The sequence below is a fragment of the Bubalus kerabau genome, chromosome 1 (assembly GCF_029407905.1).
Source record: "Bubalus kerabau isolate K-KA32 ecotype Philippines breed swamp buffalo chromosome 1, PCC_UOA_SB_1v2, whole genome shotgun sequence".
NCBI classification, from domain to species: Eukaryota; Metazoa; Chordata; class Mammalia; order Artiodactyla; family Bovidae; genus Bubalus; species Bubalus kerabau.
The window spans coordinates 195,121,095-195,134,899 of NC_073624.1; the positions used below are offsets into that span (position 1 = coordinate 195,121,095).

Genomic DNA, 13,805 nt, shown 5'->3' on the forward strand with positions numbered 1-13,805 from the left:
GTGAGCACTTCTGCAGGAAGGTCTGAATTTTGTCTCTGCATTCCCAGTTCTGATCCCAAAAATAAATCTTCTATAAATGTTCACTGGCCAAATAGCGGCTGTAAAGGAAAAAGACTGGAATGTCAAAACGTGTCATGTTCGAAGAAAGACACATGCTGTCTCTCAAGAACTACTTCCAACGACACTCTCTTAAACTGGACAAATTCTGCACATCTAGGACACAGGCTATCCCTCAAATTTGCTCGAAGCAGGCCCCAGAAATGAACAAAGAGACAGCAGAGTGCAAAAGCCCTCCAGAGCGGCGCTAGGCATCTATGGGGGAACCCACTGTTAAAGAAGCTACTTTTTAGTGCCCACCCGATTTGTTGACCCGGGAGTCTCCTAGGCGGGAGCGGCCTCCCCCCAGGCTCTGCCACGTCTCCAGGCGGGCTGGGCCGGGCCAAGGTCGCCTGCCTCCGGTCTCTCCCCTCTGGCCAGCGCGGTGGAAGGTGGAGCCAAATAGCCCAGGGGCGCCGGTGTGGGTACGGGGAGTGGACCCTAGAACTTGCCAAGACCCCCGGGCCGCACTCTCCGCAAAATCCACAGCAGGAATGCTTGCTTCATGAAGCCTACCGGTGCCTGGGCTGAACCCTGGACGCTCCAATAGCGGAAGCCTGGACTGTACCAGTGAGGAGCTCTGAGCGACCCTCGCCTCCCGGCCCCGCCGGCCCGCCCATCTCGCAGGCAAGGCGCCCCTGGGCGCTGGTTTGGGCGCCTGAGCCCCATCCCGCCGCCCACATGCACCCGCATTGCTGCCGGACTAACGCTTACCTGCAGGCTCGAGATAGTGTCTGCGTGGCAATGAAAAGTGGAGGCTAGACAGGCTGGGTGTAAGACTACTGCTGTGGGAAGACGAGCAAGACGCAGGTAAGACCCTGCAGCGCGTGCGCCCGCCTCCAAGATGGCCACCGGAGGCGCCAGTCCCTGAGGCTGCCACGTCCCCGGCGCGCCGCCCCGCCCCGCGCTGAGTCCCGCCCCACGCCCCGCCCCCCCAGGGCCTCGCCCCGCAGAGTCCCGCCCAGAGACCGCTGCCAGTTGAACCTGCTGGAGCACCTGGGTCGAAAGATCTTCGTGCCACCAGGGCGGGCGCTCCCTGCTCCAGAAACACGACTGCCCTCCTTTCCACCACTCAACCTCAGCATGCGAGAATGGAACCCTTGTTATTGGGTGTAGCTCACTTACTCTTACTTACTCACTTACTCCATGGCCGCCCCCAGGGAAGGCGATTACCTCCCCCCAACCCAAGGGCATGCAGCCTCCAGGCAACTTCGCTCCCAAAACAGACTTATCCTATGTATTTTCAAAGATTTCCAGATAATAGCGGTTGCCTCCCGAAAGAGAGCAGGGTGGCAGATACTATACTGATTTTCCCCAAGTTCATATATTACACATATTTTTAATGGAAAATCGAAAATTATCCACTTTCTTAACCTTATGTGCTGCACTTAAAACAGGTCCTGAAGGTCGGTGCTCAATAATGTACCCTAAATCAATCAATCAATACAGTACAATGGAGGAATATAAAGAATTTGCGATCAGAAGTCCTGGTTTGAGTCCCGACTGCCCTAATGTTGCTTGTGCAGTCATGTTACCTTATACAGATCGCTTATTCTCCTTGAGTCTCCATACTTCTATCTGTAAGATAAGAATACTTGCCATCTCTAATCAAGCAGGTAAGAGAATCAAAATAAGACACACAAAAGCACTTTGTAAACTGCTGTTAAATACATAAACAACTGTTGTTTACCTTATTTTCAAATTATTTCAGGAACTCATCTGTAGAATTAGCATTAATATATTTCTCAGACTTGACAGCTAAAAGCATTTTAAAATACCTCACTAAAGAGTTAATACTGTTTAACTGTGCCCTAACTTCAGACAAAATGATTTTCAGCTTCAATGGATTGGTCCCTGAGGTGGTGACTCTTTATCTTGTCCCCTGAGAATGTGTGTAGGTGGCTGTCTGGGTTACTCTCCATAGAGTGCTGTTTGGGGTGGTGCTGAAAAGAGTTACCATCTCCCATCCTTTTTGGTCAACACCCTTAATAACTGTAAGAACTGTTGATTTCTCCATTCAATCAACAAATATTCATTAGTGTCTGCAATGTCCTGAGCATCAGTACTAGAAATGTAGCAATGAACAACACAGACAAGATCCTTACACTGAGGGAGAGGCAGATCTTCTCAAGGGAGAGTCAGGCTATGAGCAGAAAAATAAAGTGAGTACTGTTTGTGACGGGTACTTTGAGGAAAGTCAATGGGGTGATGTGATCTTCATAATAACTGGGGGAGGCCACCTTGGATGGGCCAGAAGTGTAAGGTGTCTCTGAGTAGGTAGGATTTTAGTTGAGATCACGGGGAAGCAGCCCTGTGATTCTTTGAACAGAGGGAAGAACACCCAAAGGCTTTGAGGGAGGGTGCCTGGCATGTCTGTAGAACAAGAAGGAAATTGGGACTAAGACGGTGGTTAGAAATGAGGTCAGAGAGATAGCAGGGCCAGATGGTAGGCAGCCATGGAGGCCATCTTAAGGCCTTTGGGTTATATCTGGAGAGAAATGAGAAGCAAGTGGAAGGTTTTGAGCAGAGGACAGATAAGATTTGACTTCCATTTTAAGTCATATTCTGTTTGCTGTTTGAGAACTGTGAAGGGGGTGGTGGTGCAAAGACAAAAGCAGAATGATCACAATGAAGTGATGCTGCCTTAGAGTACCGAGTAACCTGGCAGCCTACAGTCTGTGGGGTCTCAAAGCATCAGACATGACTGAGCACACACACATGCCTTAGTATAGCTAATGGGGCAGGCAGGGGAGGGAGTACATGGTGTGGACATCTTTTGAAGGTTAAGCTGTCATGATTTCCTGATGGATTGGATGTGACTATATTAGTTTTCTAAGAACTCCAAAACAAATTACCATGACTGGTTGGCTAAAAGCAACAGAAATTTATTCTCTCTCATTTCTAGAGAACTGGAAGAGAGGCAGGGCCTCTCTGAGAGCTCTTCCCTGTCTCATCCAGCTTGATGGGTGCCAGCTGTTCTTTGGATCATGCCAGCCTGACTCCAGTCTCTGGCTTTGTGTCCACATGGCCTTCTCTCCTGTCTGCCTTTCTCTTATAAACATGCCCGTCATTGCATGTAGTGAAAGTCACTCACTCATGTCCGACTCTTTATGACCCCGTGGACTATACAGTCCATGGAATTCTCCAAGCCAGAATACTGGAGTGGGTAGCTGTTCCCTTCTCAAGGGGATCTTCCCAACCAAGGGATCAAACCCAGGTCTCCTGCATTGCAGGCGGATTCTTTACCAGCTGAGCATGTAGTTCAGGTCAGTTCAGTTCACTCACTCAGTCGTGTCTGACTCTCTTCGACCCCATGAATCACAGCACGCCAGGCCTCCCTGTCCATCACCAACTCCCAGGGTTCACTCAGACTCACATCCATCGAGTCGGTGATGCCATCCAGCCATCTCATCCTCTGTCGTCCCCTTCTCCTCCTGGCCCCAATCCCTCCCAGCATCAGAGTGTTTTCCAATGAGTCAACTCTTCGCATGAGGTGGCCAAAGTACTGGAATTTCAGCTTTAGCATCATTCCTTCCAAAGAAATCCCAGGGCTGATCTCCTTCAGAATGGACTGGTTGGATGTCCTTGCAGTCCAAGGGACTCTCAAGAGTCTTCTCCAACACCACAGTTCAAAAGCGTCAATTCTTCGGTGCTCAGCCTTCTTCACAGTCCAACTCTCACATCCATACATGACCACTGGAAAAACCATAGCCTTGACTAGACGAACCTTTGTTGGCAAAGTAATGTCTCTGCTTTTGAATATGCTATCTAGGTTGGTCATAACTTTCCTTCCAAGGAGTAAGCGTCTTTTAATTTCATGGCTAGAGTCACCATCTGTAGTGATTTTGGAGCTCAGAAAAATAAAGTCTGACACTGTTTCCACTGTTTCCCCATCTATTTCCCATGAAGTGGTGGGACCAGATGCCATGATCTTCGTTTTCTGAATGTTGAGCTTTAAGCCAACTTTTTCACTCTCCACTTTCACTTTCATCAAGAGGCTTTTGAGTTCCTCTTCACTTTCTGCCATAAGGGTGGTGTCATCTGCATATCTGAGGTTATTGAGATTACTCCCGCAATCTTGATTCCAGCTTGTTCTTCTTCCAGCCTAGCGTTTCTCTGCATATAAATTAAATAAGCAGGGTGACAATATACAGCCTTGACATACTCCTTTTTCTATTTGGAACCAGTCTATTGTTCCATGTCCAGTTCTAACTGTTGCTTCCTGACCTGCATATAGGTTTCTCAAGAGACAGGTCAGGTGGTCTGGTATTCCTATCTCTTTCAGCATTTTCCACAGTTTATTGTGATCCACACAGTCAAAGGCTTTGGCATAGTCAATAAAGCAGAAATAGGTGCTTTTCTGGAACTCTCTTGCTTTTTCCATGATCCAGCAGATGTTGGCAATTTGATCTCTGGTTCCTCTGCCTTTTCTAAAACCAGCTTGAACATCAGGAAGTTCACGGTTCACATATTGCTGAAGCCCGGCTTGGAGAATTTTGAGCATTACTTTACTAGCATGTGAGATGAGTGCAATTGTGCAGTAGTTTGAGCACTCTTTGGCATTGCCTTTCTTTGGGGTTGGAATGAAAACTGACCTTTTCCAGTCCTGTGGCCACTGCTGAGTTTTCCAAATTTGCTGGCATATTAAGTGCAGCACTTTCACAGCATTATCTTTCAGGATTTGAAAGAGCTCCACTGGAATTCCATCACCTCCACTAGCTTTGTTTGTAGTGATGCTTTCTAAGGTCCACTTGGCACGTAGAACCCACCCTAAATCCACAATGATCTCATCTAAAGGTCCTTGAGGGTCTAGACCATATTTCTAAATAAGCTCCTATTCACAAGTTCCCAGTGGACATATCTTTTTTGTGAAGGGCACTGTTCTACCCACTATATGGGTCATGAGAGATGGGAGTTAACCAAATAAACAGGATTATAAAATGAGTTTTGACATTAACCTTGAATTGCATTTGTAATATGTTTTACTCATCACTTTTCACTTGAATTTCAAAAGAACTTATATGTCAGGTATTATTACTATTATTCCAATATTAGAAATAAGAAAACTAAGGCTCTGAGAATTGTGTGTAGACCTGGAATTAGAACCCAGAATTCTTTATCTCTACCCCCAAATCCTTGCCTAATTTTGAGGTGATGGGTTAGAAGGTATGTTCTTAAAAAAAAAAAAAAAAAGAAGGTATGTTCTTAGACAAAGGGCAGTGAGGGAAGTCAAGTGAAAAATATAGCTTAATGACAACAAACAAACTACTTAGGTCTTTTGGCTTTAGCTAGTAGCCTTGTCTTATGCTCAGTCATGTCCAACTCATTGCGGTCCCATGGACTGTAGTCTGCCAGGCTCTTCTTTTCCTGGAATTTTCCAGGCAAGAATACTGGATTGGGCTGCCATTTCCTCCTCCAGGGGATCCAACACATGTCTCTTGCGTCTTCTGCACTGGCAGGTGGATTCTTTACCAAAAGCGCCACCTGGGTTACTAGCAAAACTCATCAAATTTCTTCTTAGAGGAAGTCTCTAATACATAATAGAGTTCATTTCTGAGCTACTATGAGATATACAGTGCTATAGTAGAATTTTGTCTTTCTGGCTCAAAAACAAAAGCAAACCAAACTATTTCCCATTTGAGTTGAGGCTTTTTCCTAGCTCAGTTCAGAGCTAACAGATCTATGCTGCTGCTAAGCTGCTGCTAAGTCGCTTCAGTCGTGTCTGACTCTGTGTGACCCCATAGACAGCAGCCAACCAGGCTCCCCCGTCCCTGGGATTCTCCAGGCAAGAACATTGGAGTGGGCTGCCATTTCCTTCTCCAATGCATGAAAGTGAAAAGTGAAAGTCAAGTCGTTCAGTCGTGTCCGACTCTTGGCAACCCCATGGACTGCAGCCTACCAGACTCCTCCGCCCGTGGGATTTTCCAGGCAAGAGTACTGGAGTGGGGTGCCATTGCCTTCTCCGAACAGATCTATATATAGTCTTAAAACAGTCCATAAAGTTTGTACTGTTCATGTGAATATTGATGTGTGTTTCTCCAGGTGGAGAGGAGACCAGGCTGAGGTTCTGAGCATCTACAGCACAATCAGGACTAGAGACAGAGTTGAATCTGTTTGAGAGACCATGGGCTCTACTGAGAGAGCAGTCTGTGAGTTGTATAGCCATGAAGGACATGTCAGTGGATGTGTCGAGGGTACTGGCCCAGGCATAGAGCTCAAGGTCTCATGCCCACACCCAACTCCTACAAAAGAGGATATGAAGTGCCTTTGGCAACTAGGAATGAGGAGGGTTATCCCAAACACTGCACGGAACATATGTGTTAGTCACTCAGTCATGTCCAGCTCTTTGCGACTGCATGGACTGTAACTCACCAGGGTCCTCTGTCCATGGAACTCTCCAGGCAAGAATACTGGAGTGCGTTGCCATTCTGTTCTCCAGGGGAATTTCCCAACTCAGGGATCGAACTTGGGTGTCCTGCATTGCAGGCAGAAATCTTTACCATCTCAGTCACCAGGGGTGCCATTTTGTTTATCCAGAATTCAAATTTTGGAGGCAAGCAAGCCATGACCAAGAGTCTGAGAGGCAGTGTGAGGAACATTGGGACACAGATGTTGGTACCAGATGCCCTGGGCTTCAATCCTGCCACCAATACCTGCTAAGTCAACAGCTGGCCTTGGGCGTATTCACTTAAAATCACTGTATCTGGATTTTTTTTCACCTATAAACTGAGAACTTAATACTTTCCTCAGTCCTTCACTTGTGGATTGAATAACTAAATATGTGGCAAGTGCTTAGAACAGTGCCAGACTCACAGTAATCTCTGTGTATGTGTTACTGTTTGACTTTTAAATTGTCTAAATATTCACCCAACAATGACTATTTTAAACTGAAAAGATTTTTATTTAGGTGAGTCTGAGGTGTAATTTCCAAATAAAAGTTTGATGTGCTTGTTTGTTTTCAGGAAAGAAAACTTCATCTAGTTACAAAGTAACTCAACCTCTCAATTTGCCAAGGACACTCCCAATTTACGACTGTATTCCCAGTGTAACTAGTAAAAGCAACCACTTTTTATTCTCAAAAGTGTTCCACTTTACACAATAAATTTTGTGTTTGTGCTAGTTACAGAGCTATTAAAGAGTTACTCTCTGCACATGTGAGTTACAGTGTGGACATGTCAGTAACTGCCCCTTGCCTGTGCAAACACAATCATCACCAGAGTCCACTGCAGTTTGCTTCAACGAACTAACTTACCTTCCTAAAATAAGCATTTATAGGAACTTCCCTGGTGGTCCAGTGGTTAAGAATCCACCTTGCAATGCAGGGGACACCAGTTCAATCCCTGATCTGGGAAGATCCCACATGCCGCAGAGCAACTAAGGCCGTGAGCCACAAGTACTGAATCAGTGATCTAGAGTGTGCAAGTTGCGACTACTGAGCCTGTGATCCGTAACAAGAGAATCCACTGCAATTATAAACCTGCATGCTGCCTCAAAAAGTAATCCCTACTCGCCACTAGAGAAGGCTTGCGTGTGGCTATGAAGATCTACCACGGCCAAAAGAGAAAATAAACGAATCTTTAAAAAAATATGCATTTATAAAAACACTCTGTCTCCTTATTGCTTGCATGGTAAAATATTAAAAACTCAACTTATCAGGCCTTTCCTGATGGTCCAGTGGTTAAGAATCCACCTGCTAAAAGACCTAAACAGATACTTCTCCACAGAAGACATACAATGGCTAATAAACACATGAAAAGATGCTCAACATCACTCATTATTAGAGAAAAGCAAATCAAAACCACAATGAGGTAGCACCTCACACTAGTCAGGATGGCCATCAATAAAAAATCCACAAACAGTACACACTGGAGAGGGTGTGGAAAAAAGGGAAACTTCTTGCACTGTTGGTGGAAATGTAAATTGATACTGCCATTACTAAAGACAGTATGGAGATTCCTTAAAAAAAAAAAAAAAAAAAAAAAAAAAACTAGGACTAAAACTACCATATGACTCAGCCATCCCATTACTAGGCAAATACCCTGAGAAAACCGAAATTGAAAGAGACACATGTACCCAAATGTTCATTGCAGCACTATTTACAATCGCTAGGATGGAAGTAACCTAGATGTCCATCAACATATGAATGTGAGAGGCTAACAGGTAAGAAGGCCAGAGGTCCCAAAGCAGCAGGAGGAAATAAACTGCAAGTGGCATGCATATTTTTTTCCCTTCTCTGTTGATGAAAGTGTTTCTGCCTAAGACTAACCTCTTTTTTTCTTTTCTCAAACCTTGGACTGATAATGGCTCAACACACCAGTTTTCATGTCAATTGCTTTATGGCTGGGGATGACACACATCATGCCATCCTATCTCAAAAATGCACGTTGTGGGAGAGGGGCCTGGTGAAACTCCCTCAACCCTGAGGTGTTTCTTTTATTTGATTAGAAGCTCTCCAACAGACATAAAATGCCTTGCTAAAAACTAGCAAGGGGGCACTCTTTCTTTCCCCTTCTGATGTCTATGTCAGAAGTTTTCCCTATCTCTATTACACTTTAATAAAACTTTGCTACACAAAAAGCTGCAAGTAGTCAAGCCTCATCTCTGACCCCGGATCGAAATCCTCTCCTCCGGAGGTCATGAATCCCGATGTAACACATGGCTTGCAGCAGCAACCTTTCAAATGGATAAAGAAGCTGTGGTACATATATACAATGGAATATTACTCAGCCATAATATTTGAGTCAGTTCTAATGAGGAGGATGAACCTAGAACCTGTTATACAGAGTGAAGTCTGAAAGAGAAAAACAAATATCATATATTAATGTATAAATGGAATCTAGAAAGATGGTACTGATGAACCTTTTTGGAGGGCAGCAAGGGAGACGCAGACATAGAGAACAGACTTGTGGGCACAGTGGGGGAAGGAGATGGTGGGATGAATTGAGAGAGTAGTGAAACATCAACAGTGAAACTCATGTTTATTTTCTAGACTCTTCTCTTCCTGCATCTTCCTCCATCCCCAGGCACCAGCCTCAAGGATCCGCCACCTCACAACCCTTTGCTCTGTTCACTCCCTCTTCCTGACATGCCTTTTTCCTTTTTTGTGTTGTGATATGCTTAGTCACTCAGTTGTGTCCAACTCTTTGCCATCCCAGAGGACTGCCAAGCTCCTCTGTCCATGGGATGCTGCAGGCAAGAATACTGGAGTGGGCTGCCATGCCCTTCTCCAGGGGATCCTCCTGACCCAGGGATTGAAACTAGGTCTCCCACATTGCAAGTAGACTCTTTTTCCTGTCTGAGCCACTCCTCATTTTTCAAGAACCAGCTCAAAGTTTTCTTCCATTCTAAATCTTTGTGCATTGCATTTTTGTTGGTTGTGTCTATATTCACTGTTCATTTATAAGTTCCTTGATGGCAATAACTTTGTCTTTAGAATCCCAGTATATTCAAATGCTTACACAGAGTGAGTACTCTATAAACTTTTTTTTTGAATGGATTTGAATTTTCTATAAAGATCTATGCATAGAACATACACTGCATAAAACACTTACAATCATCTCCTTTTCTCCCCTAAATGAGATTTTGCTAAAAATAATCATGTAGGAGGCAGAACAAATATGCTTTCTTTGGAAAATCTGAAATTTTACTTTAAACAAGAAACCAAGCAAGTAAAATGAGTTTTCTGGTAAGAAAAAAAAAAGAATACAAAAACCACAATGATAATATGTGATAATACTACAAAATATTCTAGATTTTTTTTAGACTTTTGTATTTTTACAAAGTTAAGTTTGCATAATTTTAACTAGTTGTTTCCAATGCCTAACAACTCCTAAATATTTATACCTGTAGTAGTGCTTCTCAAACCTTTGAATTTAAGAACACTCCACTTCTCCCCTCTAGGTTTTACATCATAGTTTAGAAAAAAGAAAAAGGAAAAACAACACAGTTGTTTTTAATAAGCACATTCATTTTCAAGCAATAATTACAGCTCAAAACTTGTATTTATTCTTTTGGCAATTCAGCATTTTCTTAAAGGCTTAGAAATGAAATTTTGGAAAGACAGCCTAGCAGATAAATGACTCTAGGTCACATGTGTGCGTGCTCAGTTGTTCCAGTTGTGTCTGACTCTTTTCGACCCAGTGGATCATAGCCTGCCAGGCTCCTCTGTCTGTAGGATTTGCCAGGCAAGAAATCTGGAGCAGGTTGCTAAGCCCTCCTCCAGGGGATCTTCCTAACCCAGGGATTGAACCCATTGTCTCCTGCATTGCAGGCAGATTCTTTACTGATGAGCCACCGGGAAAGTCCCCTAGTTCACATATCACATACCAACCCAAAAGCATGTACATAGCCATTTGGTGTCTTCCCACTGGCATTCTTTTAGAACTGTCGCTGAGCAGGTCATCAGAGTAAGGTGGAAAGCACATCTGACTAGAAATCTAATACTGCCACTAATTAACAATGCAACTCTGGAGTTACCTTCTCTGAGCTTCAATTTCCTTCCCTGACAAGTGAAGGATTGTTAAGTGATTTCTGAGACAGATGTTAATTATGACTTCCGAACGACATTAGTCACACAGTCGTGTCAGACTCTTTGCAACCCCATGGACTGTAGCCCGCCAGGCTCTTCTTTCCATAGGATTCTCCAGGCAAGAATACTGCTGCTGCTGCTAAGTCGCTTCAGTTGTGTCCGACTCTGTGCGACCCCATAGACGGCAGCCCACCAGGCTCCCCCGTCCCTGGGATTCTCCAGGCAAGAACACTGGAGTGGGTTGCCATTTCCTTCTCCAATGCATGGAAGTGAAAAGTGAAAGTGAAGTCGCTCAGTCGTGTCCGACTCTAGCGACCCCATGGACTGCAGCCTAGCAGGTTTCTCCGTCCATGGGATTTTCTAGGCAAAAGTACTGGAGTGGGGTGCCACTGCCTTCTCCAAAGAATACTGCAGTTGGTAGCTATTCCCTTTCCTAGGGGATCTTCTGAACGCAGGTATTGAACGTGGGTCTCCCGCATCATAGGCAGATTCTTTATTATCAGAGACACCTGAGAAAGAAATGGCTACTCACTCCAGTACTCACCCCAGTATTCCTGCCTGGAGAATTCCATGGACAGAGGAGCATGGAAGGCTATAGTCTATGCAGTCACAAAGAGTCAGACACAACTGAGTGACTAACACTTTTACTTTCCTAACAACATAAGATGGGAAAATAAGGCATTGTATCCATGAATATAGATGAAAAGTACTAGATAAAATGTTACAAAATGGAATTGCAGAGGATACAAGAATGATGATGGCAAGGATGATGATATACATGGTGATTAACTAGGTTCTCTCGAAATGGAACGAATGGTTCCATTTCAGAAGAATGTACTGATGATTTAATAAATTTTAAATGTGAGAAAGTCAATCTAATAATACTAACGTGCCATGTGCTTAGTCGTGTCCGACTCTTTGTTACACCATGGACTATAAGCCCTACTGTCCATGGGGATTCTCCAGACAGGAATACTGGAGTGGGTTGCCATTCCCTCCTCTAGGGGATCTTCCCAACCCAGGGATCAAACCTAGGTCTCCCGCATTGCAGGCAGATTCTTTACCATCTGAGCCACCAGGAAGTCTATAATACCAACAGATACAGAAAAAAGCATTTGAGAAAGTTCAACTCTTATTCACAATAGTTCTTGGTTAACTAGAATTAGAAGGCATCTTTCACCTGATAAAGAGCATATGCAAAATAGCATAGAAAATATCATACTTAATGTGGAGCTATTAGAAGATTTCACTTAAAGTCAGAAATAATGGAAAAAGATTAAAAGTTTTAACAGGAAAAGTAAAAACCAAAACTGTTCTCATTTGCAGTAAAACTTCCTGATGAAATCTTAAAAGAAAAAAAACAAAAAACCCTGCACCCCTTTTTTCAAGTTCTTAGTGATCTAGTCCATGGCTTTAAATAGGATCTATATTCCAGAGATTCCACCATTTATATGTTCAACCATTAACTTCTCTCCTACATTCTAACCTATTCAGTAGCTTTAGTTTTTGGTATTTAATCAGAAGGCTAATTAAAACTCTTAATGTTTCCAAAATCACTCCACTTATACTCTTCCTGGTCAATGAATGGCAATTCTGCCTTTCCATTTGCTCTCATAAAAAAACACCTTGGCTCAAACTCAGCATCAACAGTGGTAAGCCATGTTGATAGAGTCTACCCTCTATACGATGTGATGAAATGGCACTTTCTTCTGTAGTCTTCCTCCCAAAGACCCATAATCCTGAGGAACCATGAGAATATATATTCTACAACATATCTGACCAGTATTCCTCCAAACTGTCAAGGTCCATAAAAAGGAACACATTTGACTCAGTTCTAATAAGGTGGATGAACCTAGAGCCTATTTTAGACAGTGAAATAAGTCAGAAAGGAAAATATTGTATACTAACGCAACAAAATACAAAGAAACTATAAGGGGCTAAAAATAACTGTGAACACACACAGCTGGGGAAAATTATGGACAAGATACAGAGAAGACCCAACAGCCCATTTGCCATGTCTGAAGAACCAAGAACAAAAGCAGGGTACAGCTTATGGCCCCCCACCGCTCCTGCACACAACACCACACAAGGGTGGGCAGACCACATAAGGCAGTCCTCTGGCCCAACCCCTGAACACCCTAACCCTCACCCTATATAAGGGACCAGCTTGTGCCCCCTTGGGGAGCAAGGGAAACTGGTGTTTGCTCCCTTGCTGCAGCAGGGGCCCCAATAAAACCTTGCCTGAATTTCATGTCTGTCCTCTTATCAATTTCTACTGATTAAAGAGGCCAAGAACCCTGGTCAGTAACATCCTTTGTGGTAACCATGAAGGGACGATTGTCCCCTTCCCAGGAGAAGATCCGAGCACCTTCGGCCTACTTGAAAGCAGCTTCCCCACGGGTGACAAGCTGTCACCTGACTCTCTTGTCTCAGTGTTACTACATTTGGTAAGTCTGCCCTCCTGGCCTCTTACCCTCATTCGGGCAAGGTTTTCCCCCTTCTCTTTGTCTTTTCTCCCTCACCATTTTCCCCTTCTCTCCCCTGAAATCTCTCTACTCCTCTCTCTGTCCTCTCCAGCTTGTGTCCTCCCATCCGAGACAGTGAACGTCAGACAGCCTCAGAATCACTCCTCTCAGCTTGTGAGACCTGCTCACTCTGGCTGGGACTGGCTCACCCTGATGGGTGACAAGTAGCCAGGGAGAGATTCCCCTCACACCGGGGAGACCTTGGTCTCTCCCAAATGGGAGATTTACAAGAATGATAGCGGTTCAAACCTTGTGTCGTGCAGTGGCTGGAAGTCTTATCACCCCAGTTCTCTCATCTGTACTTTCCTGCCGCCAAGAGAAGCCCCCCTGGGAGCAAGCTGAGGCAGCAGATTTCTATTGACTGGTGTATGCATAGGTGAGAGTCCCACAGATGATGTACAACTGGCTGGTTCCTGAGCTTGATCACCCTGGGGGACAGTGGGCAGAGTGCTCCCTCCTTCACTCGCCCTTTCTAGAAGTGCACAGGTTGGTGCCTGAATAGACACCCACAGGGGTGTGGATTGAAATGGCAATCTCTCTCTTTCTGCCTCTTTCTCTTTTTCAATCTTTTCTGTCCTTCCTCCCTTTATCTCTCCCTTGGTGCTCACCCCTACACTCCCATCCCCTTCATCATGAAGACTCCTTGTTTGTGTCTT

At 44.5% G+C, this 13,805-nt stretch overlaps 1 protein-coding gene across 10 annotated transcripts in view; it reads right to left on the reverse strand.

Moving 5' to 3' along the window:
• The window catches only part of PRRC1 (proline rich coiled-coil 1), a 139,699-nt gene that overhangs the window by 65,372 nt on the left and 60,522 nt on the right, over nt 1-13,805 (reverse strand). The window contains exon 1 of one of the 10 annotated variants that reach the window (XM_055548493.1): nt 811-966. The exons of the other annotated variants lie outside the window; for them this stretch is intronic. The gene's annotated coding sequence lies outside the window, so the exon portion shown is untranslated. Of the gene's footprint in view, nt 1-810; nt 967-13,805 lie in introns of those variants that run through there. 10 annotated transcript variants of the gene reach the window in all.